Source organism: Microcaecilia unicolor, chromosome 1, assembly GCF_901765095.1.
Source record: "Microcaecilia unicolor chromosome 1, aMicUni1.1, whole genome shotgun sequence".
Lineage (NCBI taxonomy): Eukaryota > Metazoa > Chordata > Amphibia > Gymnophiona > Siphonopidae > Microcaecilia > Microcaecilia unicolor.
The window spans coordinates 239582427-239604657 of record NC_044031.1 but is presented as its reverse complement, the minus strand read 5'-3'; the positions used below and the strand labels follow the sequence as shown (position 1 = coordinate 239604657).

The 22231-nt window shown below is 43.7% G+C and overlaps 1 protein-coding gene across 2 annotated transcripts in view; it reads left to right on the top strand.

Moving 5' to 3' along the window:
- The window catches only part of ROPN1L (rhophilin associated tail protein 1 like), a 177221-nt gene extending 163376 nt beyond the window's left edge, over nt 1–13845 (top strand). For both annotated transcript variants that reach the window (XM_030205012.1, XM_030205007.1), the window contains exon 7: nt 11839–13845. The gene's annotated coding sequence lies outside the window, so the exon portion shown is untranslated. The remainder of the gene's footprint in view (nt 1–11838) is intronic.
- Nucleotides 13846–22231: the final 8386 nt, after the last annotated feature.

Sequence of the window (22231 nt, the reverse complement as noted above, 5' to 3'; positions counted from 1 at the left end):
GCAGCACTTCGCAGGCTGGGGGTGCACGTGTTTCCATATCTCGACGATTGGCTGGTGAAGAACACGTCCGAGGCAGGAGCCCTGCAGTCCATGCAGGTGACTATTCGCCTCCTGGAGCTACTGGGGTTTGTGATAAATTACCCAAAGTCCCATCTTCTCCCGGCGCAGAGACTCGAATTCATAGGAGCTCTGCTGGATTCTCGGACGGCTCGTGCCTATCTCCCAGAGGCGAGGGCCAACAACTTGTTGTCCCTCGTCTCGCGGGTACGAGCGTCCCAGCAGATCACAGCTCGGCAGATGTTGAGATTGCTGGGCCATATGGCCTCCACAGTTCATGTGACTCCCATGGCCCGCCTTCACATGAGATCTGCTCAATGGACCCTAGCTTCCCAGTGGTTTCAGGCTGCTGGGGATCTAGAAGACGTGATCCACCTGTCCACGAGTTTTCTCAAATCCCTGTATTGGTGGACGATTTGGTCCAATTTGACTCTGGGACGTCCTTTCCAAATTCCTCAGCCACAAAAAGTGCTGACCACGGATGCGTCTCTCCTGGGCTGGGGAGCTCATGTCGATGGGCTTCACACCCAAGGAAGCTGGTCCCTCCAGGAACGCGATCTACAGATCAATCTCCTGGAGTTGCGAGCGATCTGGAACGCTCTGAAGGCTTTCAGAGATCGGCTGTCCCACCAAATTATCCAAATTCAGACAGACAACCAGGTTGCCATGTACTACGTCAACAAGCAGGGGGGCACCGGATCTCGCCCCCTGTGTCAGGAAGCCATCAGCATGTGGCTCTGGGCTCGCCGTCACGGCATGGTGCTCCAAGCCACATATCTGGCAGGCGTAAACAACAGTCTGGCCGACAGACTGAGCAGGATTATGCAACCTCACGAGTGGTCGCTCAACTCCCGAGTGGTGCGCCAGATCTTCCAAGCGTGGGGCACCCCCTTGGTGGATCTCTTCGCATCTCGAGCAAACCACAAAGTCCCTCAGTTCTGTTCCAGGCTTCAGGCCCACGGCAGACTGGCATCGGATGCCTTCCTCCTGGATTGGGGGGAGGGTCTGCTGTATGCTTATCCTCCCATTCCTCTGGTGGGGAAGACTTTGTTGAAACTCAAGCAAGACCGAGGCACCATGATTCTGATTGCTCCTTTTTGGCCGCGTCAGATCTGGTTCCCTCTTCTTCTGGAGTTATCCTCCGAAGAACCGTGGAGATTGGAGTGTTTTCCGACCCTCATCACGCAGGACGAAGGGGCTCTTCTGCATCCCAGCCTCCGGTCCCTGGCTCTCACGGCCTGGATGTTGAGAGCGTAGACTTTGCCTCTTTGGGTCTGTCAGAGGGTGTCTCCCGCATCTTGCTTGCTTCCAGGAAAGAGTCCACTAAGAGGAGTTACTTCTTTTTATGGAGGAGGTTTGCCGTCTGGTGTGACAGCAAGGCCCTAGATCCTCGCTCTTGTCCTACACAGACCCTGCTTGAATACCTTCTGCACTTGTCTGAGTCTGGTCTCAAGACCAATTCTGTAAGGGTTCACCTTAGTGCAATCAGTGCATACCATTACCGTGTGGAAGGTAAGCCGATCTCAGGACAGCCTTTAGTTGTTCGCTTCATGAGAGGTTTGCTTTTGTCAAAGCCCCCTGTCAAGCCTCCTACAGTGTCATGGGATCTCAATGTCGTTCTCACCCAGCTGATGAAACCTCCTTTTGAGCCACTGAATTCCTGCCATCTGAAGTACTTGACCTGGAAGGTCATTTTCTTGGTGGCAGTTACTTCAGCTCGTAGAGTCAGTGAGCTTCAGGCCCTGGTAGCCCAGGCCCCTTACACAAAATTTCATCATAACAGAGTAGTCCTCCGCACTCACCCTAAGTTCTTGCCAAAGGTCGTGTCGGAGTTCCATCTGAACCAGTCAATTGTCTTGCCAACATTCTTTCCCCGTCCTCATTCCTGCCCTGCTGAACGTCAGCTGCACACATTGGACTGCAAGAGAGCATTGGCCTTCTATCTGGAGCGGACACAGCCCAACAGACAGTCCGCCCAATTGTTTGTTTCTTTTGATCCCAATAGGAGGGGAGTGGCTGTGGGGAAATGCACCATATCCAATTGGCTAGCAGATTGCATTTCCTTCACTTACGCCCAGGCGGGGCTGGCTCTTGAGGGTCATGTCACGGCTCATAATGTTAGAGCCATGGCTGCGTCGGTAGCCCACTTGAAGTCAGCCTCCATTGAAGAAATTTGCAAAGCTGCGACGTGGTCATCTGTCCACACATTCACATCTCATTACTGCCTGCAGCAGGATTCCCGACGCGACAGTCGGTTCAGGCAGTCAGTTCTTCAGAACCTGTTTGGGCTTTAGGATCCAACTCCACCCCCCGAGGGCCCTGTTTGTTCTGTTCCAGGCTGCACTCTCAGTTAGTTGGTAAATTTTTTAGGTCAATCTCAGTTATGTCCTCGCCGTTGCGAGGCCCAATTGACCATGGTTGTTGTTTTGAGTGAGCCTGGGGGCTAGGGATACCCCATCAGTGAGAACAAGCAGCCTGCTTGTCCTCGGAGAAAGCGAATGCTACATACCTGTAGAAGGTATTCTCCGAGGACAGCAGGCTGATTGTTCTCACAAACCCGCCCGCCTCCCCTTTGGAGTTGTGTCTTCCCTTGTATCTCTTTTGCTACATATGAGACTGGCCGGCTCGAGCCGGTTTCGGGCGGGAAGATGGCCGCGCATGCGCGCGAGGGCTAGCAAAGGATTTTGCTAGTGAAGATTCCGATTGGAGGGGCTGCCGTGGACGTCACCCATCAGTGAGAACAATCAGCCTGCTGTCCTCGGAGAATACCTTCTACAGGTATGTAGCATTCGCTTAATTTAAAAACCTTGCTATGACCGGGCGCGGTTTTCTGGAATCTTCCCTCCTCGGTCCGATGTAATGCACCCGTTCCACATGAGCAGGGCTTGCCTCCGAAGAGAGACCCAACTGCCTAGGCAGCCAATGCTCTGCAAGTTCTTTTAACTCAGCATCAGGGACAGTTTCAGGAATACCAATAATCCTGATGTTATTCTGTCACCCACGGTTCTCTTGGTCTTACACTCTGTCAAGGAGAGATCATATCTGCATCTTCAGCTCCCCGATTTGGCCCTCTGCCATCGCCATATGGTCCTCTTGAACGGAGAGACGTTCCTCAACATGCTGAAGCCTGGTAGCATGGCCGGCGATGCAATCCTTGATTTCGTCCATGCCAGCATGCAGTTTGGCTAATTTGTCATCTAGGAGCTGTGACAGGTGCCTCATGGACACCTGCACTGTGTCCTCATACATAGCCACCGGCACCAGAGCTGAGTGATGTTGGGACAGGGTTGGTGACGCCATTTTGTTCTTCACTGCGCTGCCTTTCTCTTTCCCCGAACGCAGTGCTTTCACCGGCATTCTGCTTCCGCCTGGCCAGGACCTTTGGGATCACACCAGCGGCTGCCACTTGCCCTCAGAAGACTCACGCTGCTAATTATGAAGTGAATCCATGCTGTTTTCATCGGTTAAAGTAAGATTACAAGATGAGGAGAGGGGAGCCGAGCCATCAGGCATCCGCTCAGTCTAGCAACATCATGTGACCCCAGAAATTAATCTTTTATGTTTAATACTTTGCTGTTGGTTGTTTTTTTGTGTGCACATTATTTATCAAAGAACTCATAGATGTAACATAGTCGGTGAATAAGAAAGTGCAAAGAGATGCACCTAGGGAAAAATAATCCAAATTGAAGTTACTTGATACAAGGTTTCATATTAGGATCCACCAAACCAGGAAATGGATCTAGGCTTGGTCATGGCCAATACATTGAAATCCTTGTTTCTGTGTATAGTGGTGGTTAAAAAAAAAGTAGACAGAATGTAAGAAATAACTGGAATAGAGAATAAAATCAAGAATATTGTAATGCATCTGTATTGCTCTATGGTGTGTCAGCATCCTGAGAATTGTTATCTGCACCTTAAGAATTGTGTACTATTCTGGTGGGAAGAAACTACTGTCTGGCTGACAGACTGAGCAGGATAATGCAACCACATGAACAATCTCTCAGTATAGAAGTAACCTGAGAAATCTTTCAAAAGTGGAGCACCCATTCGGTAAATATCTTTGTCATTCACCTGAACATCAAGGCCCCTCAGTACTGTTTCAGACTGGGATCAAATGACAGACTAGCCTTGTACACCTTTCTCTTTCATTGGGGAAGGGACTTGTGTATTATTATTATTATTTGTAGCACTTGTGTCCCACATTTTCCCACCAATTTGCAGGCTCAATGTGGCTTACATTTGCTGTAATGGCTGTTGCCATTTCCGGGTAGCAGAATTACAAATGGTATTGCATTAAGGTGCAAACGTACATGGTAACATACATGGAACATAGCATATATGGAATAGGTCATGGTATATATATACCATGTGCTTACATATAGGGTAAGGAAGAATACATTATGGTGTTACATGAAGGTTCCTGAGTAATAAATTGGTTTGTAATCTACATTGGGTCAATGACTATAGAAAGATCCTGTTTGACATAAGGTTTAGGGTGGTATTGTTTGTCATGTAATAAGGTTTCGGTGTTATAAGGATCATGTGTAGTGTTATTCTTTAGTATTTAAGATGAATGTTTATGGTATGCCTTCTTGAAGAGATCTGTTTTCATTAGTCTTCGGAAGATGGTTAGGTCTTGCGTTGTTTTTATGGCCTTCAGTAGTGCATTCCATAGCTGCGTGCAGATGTATGAGAAGCTAGTCGCGTATGTAGATTTATATTTCAGTCCTTTACAGTTAGGATAGTGGAGATTGAGGTATGTGCGTGATGATCTCTTTGCGTTCCTCCCAGGCAAGTCTATAAGGTCTGACATATAGGCAGGGGCTTCCCCGTGAATGATTTTGTGGAAAAGGGTGCAGACTTTGAACGCAATTCGTTCTTTTAATGGGAACCAGTGTAGTTTTTCTCTTAGAGGTTTGGCGCTCTCATATTTCATTTTGCCAAATATGAGTCTGGCTGCTGTATTTTGGGCGGTTTGAAGCTTCTTAATGATTTGTTCTTTGCATCCTGCATAGATGGCATTGCAGTAGTCTAGATGACTTAGCACCATTGATTGTATTAGGCTGCGGAATACGTCCCTTGGGAAGAAAGGTTTGATTCTTTTAAGTTTCCACATTGAGTAGAACATTTTCTTTGCTGTATTTTTCGCATGGTCTTCGAGTGTGAGATTGCGGTCTATTGTGACTCCCAGGATTTTCAGGCTGAGACTGGAAGGATGTATTCTGGTGTGTTAATGGTGTTGGGTTTGATTGTGTTGTATTGTGAGGACAGAATGAGACATTGTGTTTTTTCAGCATTTAGCTTTAATTGAAAAGCGTCTGCCCATGAATTCATTGTTTGGAGGCTGTGTGTGATTTCATTTGTTATTTCGGTTATGTCTTGTTTGAACGGGATATATGTTGTGACATTGTCTGCATATATGTACGGGTTGAGTCCTTGGTCGGATAGCAATTTGGCTAAAGGTGTCATCATTAGGTTAAAAAGGGTTGGTGAGAGCGGTGATCCTTGTGGTACTCCGCATTCAGGTTTCCATGGTGTTGTTTTTGATTTGGAAGTCACTTGGTAAGTTCTTGTTGTTAAGAAGCCTGTAAAACATTTCCTCCAATCCCGAAGTAGTCTAGGATGTTCAAGAGTATTTGGTGGCTGACCATGTTGAACGCGCTGGACATATCGAATTGTAGGAGTAACACATTGTTTCCAGTTGCAATTAGTTGCTTACATTTGGTTATGAGAGTGGTTATTACTGTTTCAGTGCTATGGTTAGATCGAAATCCTGACTGTGATTCGTGTAGTATTGTGAATTTGTTTAGGTAGTCGGTGAGTTGTTTGGTTACCATACTTTCCATTAGTTTTACTGTCAGGGGATGGATGCTACTGGTCGATAGTTGGTTGTGTTATTTAATTTCTTCTTTAGGTCTTTGGGTATGGGTGTAAGTAATATATTTCCTTTGTCCTTGGGGAAAAGTCCGTGTTGTAGCATGTAGTTCAGGTGTGATGTAAGGTCTGTGATGAAGCGCTTGGGGGCGAACCTTATTAGGTTACTGGGGCAAATATCCAGTTTAGAATGGGTTTGGGAAAATTTGTTCAGTGCTTGAATGATTGTTTCTTCTGTTAATAGATCGAATTCATTCCAGATTCGGTCTGCTGGGTATTCACCAGGAGTAGGGTCCAGGCAATCCATAAATTTTTCATGTTCAGTGGTGTTGTGTGGTAGTGTGGATCGAAGTTTTATAATTTTCTCATTGAAGTATTTGGCCAGTTGATCTGCTGATGGGGTGTCTGTGCTGTCTGTGGTCACCGGAGTGGTGTCTGTTAGTTTATTCACAAGTTGGTAGAGTTTATGTGCGTCTTTGTAGTCTGGTCCTATTTTGGTTTTGTAGTAAGCTCTTTTGGTTTGTCTTATTGTGTATTTGTATTTTCTTTGCATTTGTTTCCACGCTTTGAGTGTATGGTCATTTTTCATTTTTTGCCATGCGCGCTTGAGTCTCCTGACTTGTATTTTTAGTTTTTTCAGTTCTTTGTTGAACCAAGGTATTGAGCTGTGTCTTCGTTTGGTTCTTGTTTGTAGTGGTGCAATTTCATCTAGTATGTTCCTGCATCTGTCGTTCCAATTTTGGAGATAGTGTTTGGAATCTGTGCTATCCAATCGTTTTTGTAGATCTGTTGCCAGAATGTAGCAGGATCAATTTGTCCTCTAGTGGTGTAGGTTGTGCATTCTTGTTTGGGGTGCGTGTCTTTTGTTCGCCATTGTAGGGCTACGTTTAGTTTGTGGTGGTCTGACCATGGAATGGCCGTCCATTTTGTATCTGTTAGTGTAAAGTTTGAATCTAAGGGTAATTTGTATGTGTTGAGGTCAATTGTATGTCCTTTGATATGTGTAGATTGCATATTAGGCACGTTAAGGTCCCATAGTTGTAGGAAGTCTTTGCAATCATGTGCATTGGTTGCACTAATGTCTTCCAGGTGCAGGTTTATGTCCCCTATGATGAGTAGATTGTAATTGTGCACACATGTATTCGATATGAAGTCCACAAAGTGTGACTGGCATTCTTGCCAATTTCCTGGTGGTCTGTAGAATAGGACTACGTTTAGATGGTCGAGCAGGTTAGTGTGGTTGATTCTAATAGAGGCAATTTCGAGTTTTGATGTGATAAACTCAGCAGTTGTTGTTACGATGAAGTGGGATCTGTAGATTATTGCTATTCCACCTCCTCTTTTTTCTTTCCTTGTCCAATGTGTAATTTTGTAGCCTGGTGGGCATAGTTCTATGATTATGGGGTCCTTGTGATCGTGGATCCAAGTTTCGCTGATGAGTGCTAGGTCAAGATTGTCTGCCATGATCCAGTCAGTTATTGTTGTTGTTTTATTTACTACTGATCTGGCATTTATGTATCCCACCTGAATTGTTTGGTAAGAATCTTTTATGTTCTTAGTTGTGATGATTTTCTTAAGTTGTCTGTTCTCTTGTTGTGTTGGTTTGTTATTTCCTTTCTCTCCTTTTTGATATGTTTGTCCCTGTGGGGTAGTTTTTTCATTGTTATATCCTCCCTCACCTCAGGGAAAACTCTCCTAAAACTCAAGCAGGACAAGGGAACCATGATCATCATTGCCCCTTATTGGCTGAGGCAGATCTGGTTCCCTCTGCTTCTGGAGTTAAACATCTAGGACCCATGGAGCCTGGAGTGTTTTCTAACTCTCATCACTCAGAACAAGATATCCCTGCAGGATTGGAATCCTCAATCTCTAGTCCTCACAGCTTGCATGTTGAGAGGTTAGAAGTTAATTCTCTCCAACTGACTAAGGGTGTCTCCCAAGTCCTGTGTGCTTCCAGGAAAGATTCCACTAATATATCATATAATTTCAAGTGGAGAAGGTTTGCTATCTGGTATGATATTTTCTCCTGTCATATACAAAAACTGCTTGAATATCTTCTACACCTTTCTGAGTCCGGCCTAAAAAAACAACTCTGTAAGGGTTCACCTCAGTGCAATTAGCATTTATCATCACCGTGTTTAGAGTAAGCACATCTCTGTTCAGAATTTAGCTGTTCACTTCATGAGGGGCTTGCTGCTACTATAGCCCCAGGTCAAGATACCCACAATGTCATGGAATCTCAATATCATCCTCAATCAGCTGATGAAAGCTCCTTTCGAGCCATTTGATTTTTGCCACCTGAAGTATCTGACCTGGAAGGTTTTGTTTTTGGTGGCAGTCACTGATTCACCTTACACAAAATTTCCTAATAAAAGAGTAGTTCTTTGCAGATAACCTAAATTCCTTCCTAAAGTGGTGACAAAGTTCCAACTTAATCAGTTACATAAGTACATAAGTAATGCCATACTGGGAAAAGACCAAAGGTCCATCGAGCCCAGCATCCTGTCCCCGACAGCGGTCAATCCAGGTCAAGGGCACCTGGCAAGCTACCCAAACGTACAAACATTTTATACAAGTTATTCCCGAAATTGTGGATTTTTCCCAAGTCCATTTAGTAGCGGTCTATGGACTTGTCCTTTAGGAAACCGTCCAATCCCTTTTTAAACTCTGCCAAGCTAACCGCCTTCACTACGTTCTCCGGCAACGAATTCCAGAGTTTTTATTACGCTTTGGATGAAGAAAAATTTTCTCCTATTTGTTTTAAATTTACTACACTATAGTTTCATCGCATGCCCCCTAGTCCTAGTATTTTTGGAAAGCGTGAATAGACGCTTCACATCCACCTGTTCCACTCCACTCATTCTGACAACATTTTTCCCATAACCTCATGCCTAACCTGGTGAAACATACTTTGGACTGCAAGAGAGCCTTGGTCTGTTATGGAGCAGTTTAAAACCCATAGACAGTCCACCCAGCTTTTTGTTTCTTTTGATCCCGACTGAATGGGAGCTTCCATTGGTAAACGCTCTTTATACAGTTGGCTAGCAAATTTTATCTCCTTCACTTAGGGCCAGGCTGAGCCAACTAGAGGACCAGGTCATGGCTCATTATGTTTGAGTCATGGCCATGTTGTGTATATTTTCTGGGTTATTTCCAGTCCTTAAGACCAGCTGAAGGTATCCTGAGCACAGGAAATTCCCAAGGCTGCTTTTAATATATTTACCTCGTATTATGCAGACTCCTTAATTACTAGAGGTGTGCACTCACTCAAGGTAGTTCAGAAGACAATAACCAAGAAGAACTAGTGAATATGAGGAATTACCGCTCAAGTTTATTACAGAATATTTCTACATGAAATTACTTCTATATTTGAGACACCAAAGAATATACAAGTGGCATGTACAATCAATTGGTTATAGGAAATAGTATCCCAGCTGCACACAGGTGCTTTCTGGGTCTTAGTCTTATGTGATATATCTTACCACTCAAGGGTATTCATGGGAAAGCAATTGGGTAATTTGCCAATTCTGATGCGCTACATTGGTTTCCTGTGGAGAGAGAGCAGCCGTGGCCGCCTCTCTCTCGTTTGAAGTAGGAAGTACACTTACTTTTATATGTCTACTCAGGATACAGATAATATGACAGTAAGCACACCTGATTGGATGTATGTTAATGTCATAGTTAACACTGATTTGCTATGATAATGAGTGTTTACTGGAAAAGCTAGCAAAAGACCACCTCTTACATTTTCTGTGACACCTGGTCATCTTCCTGTGAAGCCATCTGTTTCTCAAAAACATCTGTTACCACCCTTTTGCCACATTCATGCCACTCTGCAAGTTAGTAAACCATGTCTTCCTGCTTATGAGGTTTTTGCACCCTGGCTCCTTACTTATTTTGCTGCATGGTGTGTCCCAATAGCTCAGGAGCTTACTGGAACTTCAGAGTTCAGATTACAGTTAAAGGCCTGTACTTTTCCTGTCATTTTTAGATCCTGAGCCTTAAGTCAGGCCTGGGCTGCCAAATAATAATATTCAGTTGGTAGCCCATTTAAGATCAGCCTCCATAGAGGAGATTTGCAAAGCTGCAATGTGGTCATCTGTCTACACAGTCACATCTCTCTACTGCCTTGAGCTGCATCCTGCCTCCTCTGATGCAAATTCCTTTTTCTGCAGAAAGGCTCTTGGGGCCAGCAGAGGAAGTCTGATTTATTGTAGCCACTGGCCGTCATCCAGGCAAGTAAAACGATGCCAGTTTAGTTAATTCAAGATTACAAATTTTAATCATGAGATTAATCCCAATTAACATTTTTAATCATCCAGCAGTCCTAGATCATATGCTGTTCTTGGAGAAAGCAAAGTTATTCAGCTGTAGAAGAAGTTTGAGGACAGCAGGACACATTCTTACATGTACTTGCCCACCTCCTCTAGAAGTTGAATGCCGTCAGCTATTGTATTAAACTGCCCCACTCCGATGTGGCAAGTGGGAAGGTGTGCATATGCATGATCAGCAGTTCCAAAAAAACTTCTAGAAATAGAAAGCTGGGGAACAGGCTCTGTCAGATGACATTACCCAGATGTGAGAATGTGTCCTGCTGTCCTCGGGGAAACCACCTTCTACAGGCCTGTAAATTTGTTTTACAATACTGTCTGAACAATTAATGTTCAGCATGGTTTAAGGTAAAAGAATAAAGAATATTAAATAATTTTAAATGCAATAGCCTTTATACTATAAGTGCTTCCACAAGACCCTAAAACAAAAAGTCTCACATCCACTATTGAATACAGCGATGCACAAATGGGGCTCACCCCCTTGTTGCATCCCTTCAGCAATTTGCCTGTGACAATGTGCTGCAGCAGCACACATTATTTGCCTAGCTTAACAAAATGACATCAGCAAGTGATCTACAGCTTACTGCCCATCCCCATTCATACCCTCAATAATTGACTTTCAAGGCCCTAAAATGTCAGGAACATAGTTGTTATGGTACACTTTATATTTTAGGTTTATGTGCACTGCGCCTTGTACTGTTTGAAGGACGGTTAATCAAATCTAAATAAACATAAACAGTAAACAAACATACCTGGAAGTGGCTTGATTCTGGAAGAATAATAGTCATCATGCTCACTTTACTCACCTGGAATGTTTTGTTTTTAATTTTTATGAACACAACCCTTCCCATAAAACTGCTCCCTTAATTGAAATCTGCACTTGCTGTTTTTCACCTTTGAGTTCATCTCTCTGGAATACCTTGCCATTTCAACTTAGATAAGGTGAAAAATATTTGGTATTTTGAAAGAGGTTGACAGGTTTTTTTGCTTTATAATTCATTGGGCTGGCTGTTTGTTAGAAAAATTTGGAGGTGGAGCAAGATGATGGCGCTCTTACTCCTAGAATGAGCCTCAGTGTGTGTGTCACATGCTTTATACTTGGTATCTCTGAAATGAGAAAGACAAGGAGAGAATGAATGGGGGGGGGGGGGGGGGGGGGAACAATAAAATGTTGTACTTTCAATGGCTGCAGAAATCTGATCTAGACTCAATCTACCAGAATCTGTTTTGAGAATTTACTTGATGTGGTGTTCTTTTTGTATGACAGTTTTCCTAATTTGAACAAGATTGGGGAATTGCTAAAAACTTTGTGCATGCTGGAATATTATTTTTGTCTCAGTTGAACTGTGGCAATTTGTGGCTCTTAGGTAAATTAAGTATCTGAATAGAAGACTGAAATTTGTTAAATTGTGCTTTTATTGTGGCCTAATTTGATATCTCATAGGCCAGTAGGAAACAAAATTCCCCAGGCTGATATTTTTCCCTGTAATCCACCTCTGTGATTTGCTGTTTTTTATGTGTTTTAATTTGATTTACTGTAAGTGTATAGCTCTTCGTTTTCTTTTTCCACACACAGGCAAAATGGAATGGTGCAACCTGGAAACTTCCTAAACTCTCTGTGCCTAATCACATGCTTTCTACTGGTGTAACTCTGCTTCTGGATGACAAATAACATGCACTGGAATAAGTATTGGGGTTTTTTTCTTTGACAAATAAATTTTTTTCTTCATTGTAAAAATGATCAAATTCATTAAAAATCAAAAGGAAACAACTTTGGCAGTTTAAAAGATCCTTTACATATTTGTACCTGTTGATCCTTTTAAACAATATGAAGAGGGGGGGGGGGGGGGGGCGCTAGTGGGCTCAGTGAAATATGGCTGCTTGATGTCAGAGCTCCGGCAGAGAATCAAAAAAGAATGAAAATATCTCATTGTTTTATCTCTCACAAAGTGACTCCTTTTTGCGATGTCTTCCAACCTACATCATCTCAAAAACTGTCACCTTCTAAACCAGATGACAAGGCCTCATACTTGATAAAATTTGGGGCCTCAGGGATCTGATGGTGGACACGAAACAGGACACCATGGAAATACATGTGGAACTTACATCTTTGAAGGAAGAGCTCGAGCAAATAAAATTGAGAGTGGACACTATTGAAAATAAAATTGGCGGCATCGGAAGAGATACTTAAAGGAATACCTACTACTACTATTTAGTATTTCTACAGCGCTACAAGGCGTACGCAGCAGCGCTGCACAAATACTTAGGCACACTAAACGCCTGACAAAGTTGGAATTACAGTTGGTGGAAAGTAACAATCTCCAAGGTGAAACAATATCAGAATATTAGGCTTACCAGAAGGATGTGAGGATAATGATCCTATAATTTTTTTTTTTTTTACAGATTTTCTACTATCGATCTTGGGTATAACATTCTCCAAAGACTTGGAAATCAAGAGAGCCCATAGGATTGCCCTTCAAATGGCGCCTCGTGGTAAATATCTATGGCCCTGTGTCATTAGATTGCTATGTTATCAGCAAGCTCTAGAAATTATGAACCACACAAAACTAAAAGCTCCAATTAAGTTCCAAGGTAGCACATTTTTATTTGTCCCAGACTTATGCAAGCAAATGGCAAAAGTGCATAAGCAATTACTGTTATTTCGCCCACAACTAAAATCACTTGGTGCTAAATATGGAATGTTTTATCCAGCAATCCTCAGGTTTACTGTGAATAATACCACCAAGGACTTTAAATTTCCTGGAAGAACAGCAGCTGACTAGCATTGATAAGGTTTGACTCAAGTACATAGTCTACTGTATAAAAGTTTTGCTTCAGCTATCACTTTTTTAAGCCTATTGTCAACGCACTATTATATTATATGGGGCAATTCTATTATCTATTTTACTTATGTAAAGATATTTCAATGTTGGGATTTGTATATCTCTAAGCTTTGGCTTTAAGCTCCATCTACAGCTTGTCTGACCCATGAATTTGTTATCGTTTCTCCATGGAGAATATTATATTCACTATGTTGTATAGGTTGTTTATGAAGCTATACCCTGGAAGTTATGCTTTCTTATATCATATACTGATGTATATTGTAATCTCTTTACATAAATCACACCTCTTGTGAATAGCATAAATGGCTTTAACTGGCTGTACTTTGAATGTTAAAGGGCTTAATAATCCAATAAAGAGGAAAAAGATATTGTCATATACTGCTAAATTTAAACCAGATTTACTTTTTCTCCAGGAAACCCACTTATCCTGCTCTGAATCCGTTAAATTAAGTACCCATTGATCATTACCAGTATTATATTCTGCTGCTCTAGGTTTAAACAATGGAGTAGCACTTATTTAAAAAAGACCTGATATACATTTATTATCTCATGCCATTGACGCACAGGATAGATGGCTGAAGGCCAAAATTGAGGTGGCTGGACAAAGTATAATTGTCATGAATATTTATGCTCCCATGTCATATCTGCTGAGGGGTCTCTACCAGTAATGATTGGAGGACACTTTAATCTTATTCACATAGGAGCCAACTTTTCAAAATTATTGGGGGTGCTAAGCCCAGTGGAAATAACCCTTCCCTGGATACATACAAGGAATTTTCTCAATATTGGGGTGCTTAAGCACCCACAGAGTTGGCTCCTATGCTGATGCATCATCCTGATTTAGATAGAAAATCTTCAGTGCCATTCAAACCAATTAATCATGGCTCAAACTACAAGACATAATTTCTCAATTAAAGCTTATTGACCCCTGGCGTTTATTGCATACTAAAGACAGAGACTATACTTTCCATTTAAGCCCTCACTCATCATATTCCAGACTGGACTTTTTTCTCATAAATCACTCTATGGTACAATTTGTCCAGTCTGTGGAGATACATGAAATACTTGTCTCTGATCATGCAGCAGTTACTTTGAATTTTTGGCCTTTATGCCCACAAATAAAGTCTTCTTCCTGGAGAATGAATGCTACCTTATTAAATGATACTGATTTTTGTTCTTAAATCCGCTCTGCGATCATTTAATTTTTTGATTTAAACAAACCTGAGATCACTTATTGGCCCGATCTCTGGGATTCTTTCAAAGTATATTAGGGGCATTGCCATAGCTTTTACGGCAAAGAAGAATAAAATGCATAAACAGGAAATGTGTGACCTAGAATGAACTATTAAACAGTTGGAAGACCAACACAAAAAAAGATCCTTCTAACATTTCAGTATTGGAGAATCTTCATAATTATTGATTTAAATATAACTACATATTAGAAAATAAAGCTAAGGCCCAATTATTTATACAGTCAGCCAGCCACATATGCCTGTAACAATAAAAGTGGTCACCAGTTGGCTGAATATTTGAAAATAAAGCAAGAAAAGACCAATTTTCCTGCCATTCAGGTCCCTTCTGGTTCATTATTAACTGATCTAAAAGATGTTGCAGCGCAATTCCAAGCTTTTTATAAGACACTATACACTACTGAGTTGAAAGTAGATATGTCGTCTGTAACTTTTATGAATGGCCTACCTCACCCAATGGTTACACCTTCTGATAATTAAACATTAATATAGCCCATAACGGAATCAGAGATTGAGGGTGAACTCAACAACATGGCTATAAAAAAAGCACCAGGCCCAGATGGGATACCACTGCAATTTTATAAGTCAGATAGGCTCCCTTTTATCAAGCCGCATTAGCGGTTGCTGATGTGGTAATACCGACAAAGTCCATTCACTTTAAATGGACTCTATTGACATTGCCATGCAGCTTGATAAAAGGGAGCCTTAAAGACCAGCTATTGCTTCATTTGCTATCTTATTATTTGTATCTACTATCCTGTGGTGATGTAACTGTTACCTTCACTGCAGCTACTATCATTGTTTTGTTGAAACCAAATAACGATCCACTTCAATTACAAAACTACAGACATTTATCCCTAATAAATGTCAATGATAAAATGTTTGTAAAAATAATTGCATCAGGATTACAGCTGGTATTGTCCAAAGTTATTCACCCATCTGGTACAGGTGAGTAACTTCCCTTTATCTACTGCAGGGCCCATTGCATAAAATTATTGGCATTGCCGTGCAGCTTTGTAAACAGGGGGGATAGATTGTAAGCCCTCTTGGGTAAGGAAATAATTAAGGTGTACTAGATCATCGTTTGCCTTGTGCTGGTTTTCAAAAGACAAGCAATTAAAATCTAAGCCCAAGCATTCTTATCTCTCTGCTGTTAGTGTTCAAGGAGAAATATGTTGCAAGGATAAGCATTGTTAGTATTAACTTTGAAATATCATGGCAAGTAATGCATATCTCTGCTGTAACTAAAGCTTGAATAATGCTTTAGTTTGATGTTTGTGATCTTGGGAAGTCACTTACCCCTACCTCTTCCAAGACTTACTTCCAATTTACACATACATTTCTTAGGCATAATTTAATCCAAGAAAATAGGAATCCAAATGAACACATCCACCTTCAGGACACCATCTTAAATCCACTCCATCTCCTTTCATGTAATATTTACTGTCCACGAGGACTCTTTCTCTGCATACAAACAGGATATGTATCCTCAGAAGTTGATGACATCATCTGAAGAAGCCAGGATCAAAGAATGTGTGGGTTTTCCATATCAGTGGCATTTGGCGCGACCTCGGTTCCAGTTGTTTTGGAAGCCCACCAGACGTGAATTTTCAACTTTGCAATTCTTTTGAACATGAGTACCTTAAAATTGATTTTTTTGGATTGGGTCACTCATTTAATGAGTCTTCACTTAGTGAGCCCTTAACTAGGGTTTTCAATCATCATTTTAAATGTTTCCTGACTTTTTGGTGCAGCAGGGACCTGTTCTGGCATTGGTGCATTATACAGGATCAAATGAAAGTTTTTAACATCAAGCCACTTGATTTTGGGTTGGCTAATTTTTCTTCTAATGTCCCCAAAACAGAAGACTCTCAATCATGTGAAGAAGTGTGTGCAGTGCAGAAAATGACACTAATAACTTTTGCATGGGGCCTGAATACAGTATCTCTGTTCTACCCAGCAGTCTTTATGACTATCAAGAGTGCAGAGAAGCTCTTTGGTTCACTTAATTTTAATCCAAGTGCATCAATCTTGATGACATTGACCTAAAAGGACTCTGTGCTGCACTGAATGCTGGCGATGCATCAACCCTGAGGAAACAACCTACTCAAGGTCAAGCATCAAGAGAGGCTACTGGGGCAGCCCACTGTTGATATCTCATCCAATTCATTTGATGGATTCTGCTGCAGCCATACTGTACCGACAGGCTCCAATGTGTCGAGCAAAGGCAATATTGCTTCAACATTGATCTTTCAGTGTATAATGCCAGGAGCAGGAAGATTTTGGCAGTGGCCACATCACCTCTTAAATATTCCTACAGAAAGCAGCACTGATGTTCAAGCAGATCTAGGTGATTACAATGGTCTTCAAGTAACATAGTAACATAGTAGATGACGGCAGAAAAAGACCTGCACGGTCCATCCAGTCTGCCCAACAAGATAACTCATATGTGCTATTTTTTGTGTATACCCTACTTTGATTTGTACCTGTGTTCTTCAGGGCACAGACCGTATAAGTCTGCCCAGCACTATCCCCGCCTCCCACCACCGGCTCTGGCACAGACCGTATAAGTCTGCCCAGCACTATCCCTGCCTCCCACCACCGGCTCTGGCACAGACCGTATAAGTCTGCCTAGCACTATCCCCGCCTCCCAACCACCAGTCCCGCCTCCCACCACCGGCTCTGGCACAGACCGTACAAGTCTGCCCAGCATTATCCCCGCCCCCCAACCACCAGCCCTGCCTCACGATCTTGACTAAGCTCCTGAGGATCCATTCCTTCTGCACAGGATTCCTTTATGCTTATCCCACGCATGTTTGAATTCCGTTACCATTTTGATTTCCATCACCTCCCGTGGGAGAGCATTCCAAGCATCCACTACTCTCTCCGTGAAAAAATACTTCCTAACATTTTTCTTGAGTCTGCCCCCCTTCAATCTCATTTCATGTCCTCTCGTTCTACCACCTTCCCATCTCCGGAAAAGGTTCGTTTGCAGATTAATACCTTTCAAATATTTAAACGTCTGTATCATATCACCCCTGCTTCTCCTTTCCTCCAGAGTATACATGTTTAGATCAGAAAGTCTCTCATACGACTTGTAACGCAAATCCCATACCATTCTCGTAGCTTTTCTTTGCACCGCTTCAATTCTTTTTACATCCTTAACAAGATACGGCCTCCAAAACTGAACACAATACTCCAGGTGGGGCCTCACCAACGACTTATACAGGGGCATCAACACCCCCTTTCTTCTGCTGGTCACACCTCTCTCTATACAGCCTAACAACCTTCTAGCTATGGCCACCGCCTTGTCACACTGTTTCGTCGCCTTCAAATCATCCAATACTATCACCCCAAGATCCCTCTCTCCGTCCGTACCTATCAGACTCTCCCCGCCTAACACATACGTCTCCCGTGGATTTCTATTCCCTAAGTGCATCACTTTGCATTTCTTCGCATTGAATTTTAATTGCCAAACCTTAGACCATTCTTCTAGCTTCCTCAGATCCTTTTTCATGTTTTCCACTCCCTCCCGGGTGTCCACTCTGTTACAGATCTTAGTGTCATCCACAAATAGGCAAACTTTACCTTCTAACTCTTTGGCAATGTCACTCACAAATATATTGAACAGAATCGTCCCCAGCACCAATCCTTGAGGCACTCCACTACTCACCTTTCCCTCCTCCGAGCGAATTGCATTCACCACCACCCTCTGGAGTCTGTCCGTCAACCAGTTCCTAATCCAGTTCACCACTTCGGGTCCTATCTTCAGCCCATCCAGTTTATTTAAGAGCCTCCTGTGGGGAACTGTGTCAAAAGCTTTGCTGAAATCTAAATAGATTACATCTATAGCTCGTCCCTGATTCAATTCTCCTGTCACCCAATCAAAGAACTCAATGAGATTCGTTTGGCATGATTTCCCTTTGGTAAAACCATGTTGTCTCGGATCTTGCAACTTATTGGCTTCCAGGAAATTCACTATCCTTTCCTTCAGCATCGCTTCCATCACTTTTCCAATAACCGAAGTGAGGCTTACTTACCGGCCTGTAGTTTCCAGCTTTTTCCCTATCACCACTTTTGTGAAGAGGGACCACCTCCGCCGTTCTCCAATCCCTGGGAACCTCTCCCATCTGCAAGGATATATTAAACAAATCTTTAAGAGGACCCGCCAAAACCTCTCTGAGCTCCCTCAATATCCTGGGGTGGATCCCGTCCGGTCCCATGGCTTTGTCCACCTTTAGCTTTTCAAGTTGTTGATACACACTTTCTTCCGTGAACGGTGCTCTATCCACTTCATTCTCATTTGTACTATTTCCAGTCCATCACGGCCCTTCTCCAGGGGGTGAGACTAAATGGAAATTAGATCAGAGAAGGAAGAGAGACAAGCTATTGTGAGACAAACCAATGGAGGAAAAAATGAAAGAAATGAGAGGAAAAGTGGAAAAAAAATCTATAAAAAAAAGAGATGAAGACAGAGAGTAAACATTAGAGAAGACCAAAAATAAGCAGAGACAGAGAATAGAAAAGGTTGGAAAATTGGTAAGTTTGGTGAAGACCAGTGTAATACTACTACTACTACTTAACATTTCTAGAGCGCTACTAGGGTTAAGCAGCGCTGTACAATTTAACAAAGAGAGACAGTCCCTGCTCAAAGAGCTTACAATCTAATAGACAAGTGAACGGTCGGTCCGATAGGGGCAGTCTGGATTCACTGAACGGTAAGGGTTAGGTGCCAAACGCAGCATTGAAGAGGTGGGCTTTAAGCAAAGACTTGAAGACGGGCAGGGAGGGGGCTTGGCGTAAGGGCTCAGGAAGGTTGTTCCAAGCATAGGGTGAGGCGAGGCAGAATGAGCGGAGCCTGGAGTTGGCGGTGGTGGAAAAGGGTACTGAGAGGAGGGATTTATCCTGTGAACGGAGGTTACGGGCGGGAACGTAACGGGAGATGACGGTAGAAAGATAGTGAGGGCCAGCAGACTGAGTGCATTTGTAGGTAAGAAGGAGAAGCTTGAATTGAATGCGGTATCTGATCGGAAGCCAGTGAAGTGACCTGAGGAGAGGGGTGATATGAGTATATCGGTTCTGGCGGAATATGAGACGTGCAGCAGAGTTCTGAACAGATTGAAGGGGGGATAGATGGCTAAGTGGGAGGCCAGTGAGGAGTAAGTTGCAGTAGTCCAGGCGAGAGGTAATGAGAGCGTGGACGAGAGTTCGGGTGGTGTGTTCAGAGAGGAAAGGGCGAATTTTGCTGATGTTAAAGAGGAAGAAGCGACAGGTCTTGGCTATCTGCTGGATATGCGCAGAGAAGGAGAGAGAGGAGTCAAAGATGACTCCGAGGTTGCGAGCAGATGAGACGAGGAGGATGAGGGTGTTATCAACTGAGATAGAAAGTGGAGGAAGAGGAGAAGTGGGTTTTGGTGGAAAGACGATAAGCTCGGTCTTGGACATGTTCAGTTTCAGGTGGCGGTTGGACATCCAAGCAGCAATGTCGGATAAGCAGGCCGATACCTTTGCCTGGGTCTCCGCGGTGATGTCTGGTGTGGAGAGATACAGTTGGGTGTCATCAGCATAGAGATGATACTGGAAACCATGAGATGAGATCAGGGAGCCCAGGGAAGAGGTGTAGATTGAGAAGAGAAGGGGTCCAAGGACAGATCCCTGGGGAACACCAACAGATAAGGGGATGGGGTGGAGGAAGATCCATGAGAGTGAACTTTGAAGGTGCGGTGGGAGAGATAGGAGGAGAACCAGGAGAGGACAGAGCCCTGGAACCCAAATGAGGACAGTGTGGCAAGAAGTAAGTCATGATTGACAGTGTCAAAAGCGGCGGATAGATCGAGGAGGATGAGGATGGAGTAGTGGCCTCTGGATTTGGCAAGGAACAGGTCATTACAGACTTTAGAGAGTGCTGTTTCTGTCGAGTGAAGAGGGCGAAAACCGGATTGAAGCGGATCGAGGATGGCATGAGAGGAGAGAAAACCAAGGCAGCGGCTGTGGACTGTGCGCTCAAGTATCTTGGAGAGGAAGGGTAGGAGGGAGATGGGGCGGTAGTTGGAGGGACAGGTAGGGTCTAGTGATGGATTTTTGAGGAGTGGCGTGACTATGGCATGCTTGAAGGTGTCGGGGACAGTTGCAGTGGAGAGAGAGAGAGGTTGAGGATATGACAGATGGAGGGGGTGATAGTAGGAGAGATGGTGTTAAGTAAGTTGGTGGGGATGGGATCAGAGGAACAAGTGGTGCATTTTGAGGAGGAAAGAAGGCGGGCGGTTTCCTCCTCGGAGATATCAGGAAAGGAGGAGAAGGAGGTCTGGGTTGGTTGGTTGAGGGAGAGGGTTGAAGGGTGAAGAGGAGGAGGTGGCTTGGTAGTGAACTCAAGGTTGATCTTTTGCACCTTGTCACGGAAGTAGTCAGCCAGTGATTGAGGAGAGAGTGAGGGGGGGGTGGGAGTGGAGGGCACTTTGAGGAGGGAGTTAAGGGTGGCGAAGAGACGACGAGGGTTAGAGCTGAGAGAATTAGTCAATTGGGTGTAATAGTCCTGTTTGGCAAGGAATAGTGAGGACCGGAAGGAGGATAGCATGAATTTGTAGTGAAGGAAATCTGAATGGGTGCGAGATTTCCTCCAGAGGCGTTCAGCAGATTGGGCGCAGGAGCGAAGGTAACGGATGCAAGGGGTCAGCCAGGGCTGGGGATTAGTACACCTTGTGGGACGGGAGGTGGATGGTGCAAGGGTGTCCAGAGCAGAGGAGAGAGTGGCATTGTAAGCGGAGACAGCCTCGTCGACAGACTTGGAGGGCATGATGGAGGGGAGGAGATTAGAAATACTAGATGATAAGGTGGGAGGGTCAATAGCCTGGAGATTCCTGGAAGTGTAGTGGTTAATGTTGGGCGGGGCTGAGGGGGAGGGTGAAGAAGTGTGAAGGTGATCAGGTGATGATCAGACAGCGGAAGAGCTGAGGCGTGGAAATTGGAGGGTGAGCCGGAAGAGAAGAGGACGAGGTCAAGGCAATGGCCATCATGGTGAGTAGGGGTGGTGGAACACAGCTGGAGGTTGAAGGAGGATGTTAGTACATAAGTACATAAGTACATAAGTAGTGCCATACTGGGAAAGACCAAAGGTCCATCTAGCCCAGCATCCTGTCACCGACAGTGGCCAATCCAGGTCAAGGGCACCTGGCACGCTCCCCAAACGTAAAAACATTCCAGACAAGTTATACCTAAAAATGAGGAATTTTTCCAGTCCATTTAATAGCGGTCTATGGACTTGTCCTTTAGGAATCTATCTAACCCCTTTTTAAACTCCGTCAAGCTAACCGCCCGTACCACGTTCTCCGGCAATGAATTCCAGAGTCTAATTACACGTTGGGTGAAGAAAAATTTTCTCCGATTCGTTTTAAATTTACCACACTGTAGCTTCAACTCATGCCCTCTAGTCCTAGTATTTTTGGATAGCGTGAACAGTCGCTTCACATCCACCCGATCCATTCCACTCATTATTTTATACACTTCTATCATATCTCCCCTCAGCCGTCTCTTCTCCAAGCTGAAAAGCCCTAGCCTTCTCAGCCTCTCTTCATAGGAAAGTCGTCCCATCCCCACTATCATTTTCGTCGCCCTTCGCTGTACCTTTTCCAATTCTACTATATCTTTTTTGAGATACGGAGACCAGTACTGAACACAATACTCCAGGTGCGGTCGCACCATGGAGCGATACAACGGCATTATAACATCCGCACACCTGGACTCCATACCCTTCTTAATAACACCCAACATTCTATTCGCTTTCCTAGCCGCAGCAGCACACTGAGCAGAAGGTTTCAGCGTATCATCGACGACGACACCCAGATCCCTTTCTTGATCCGTAACTCCTAACGCGGAACCT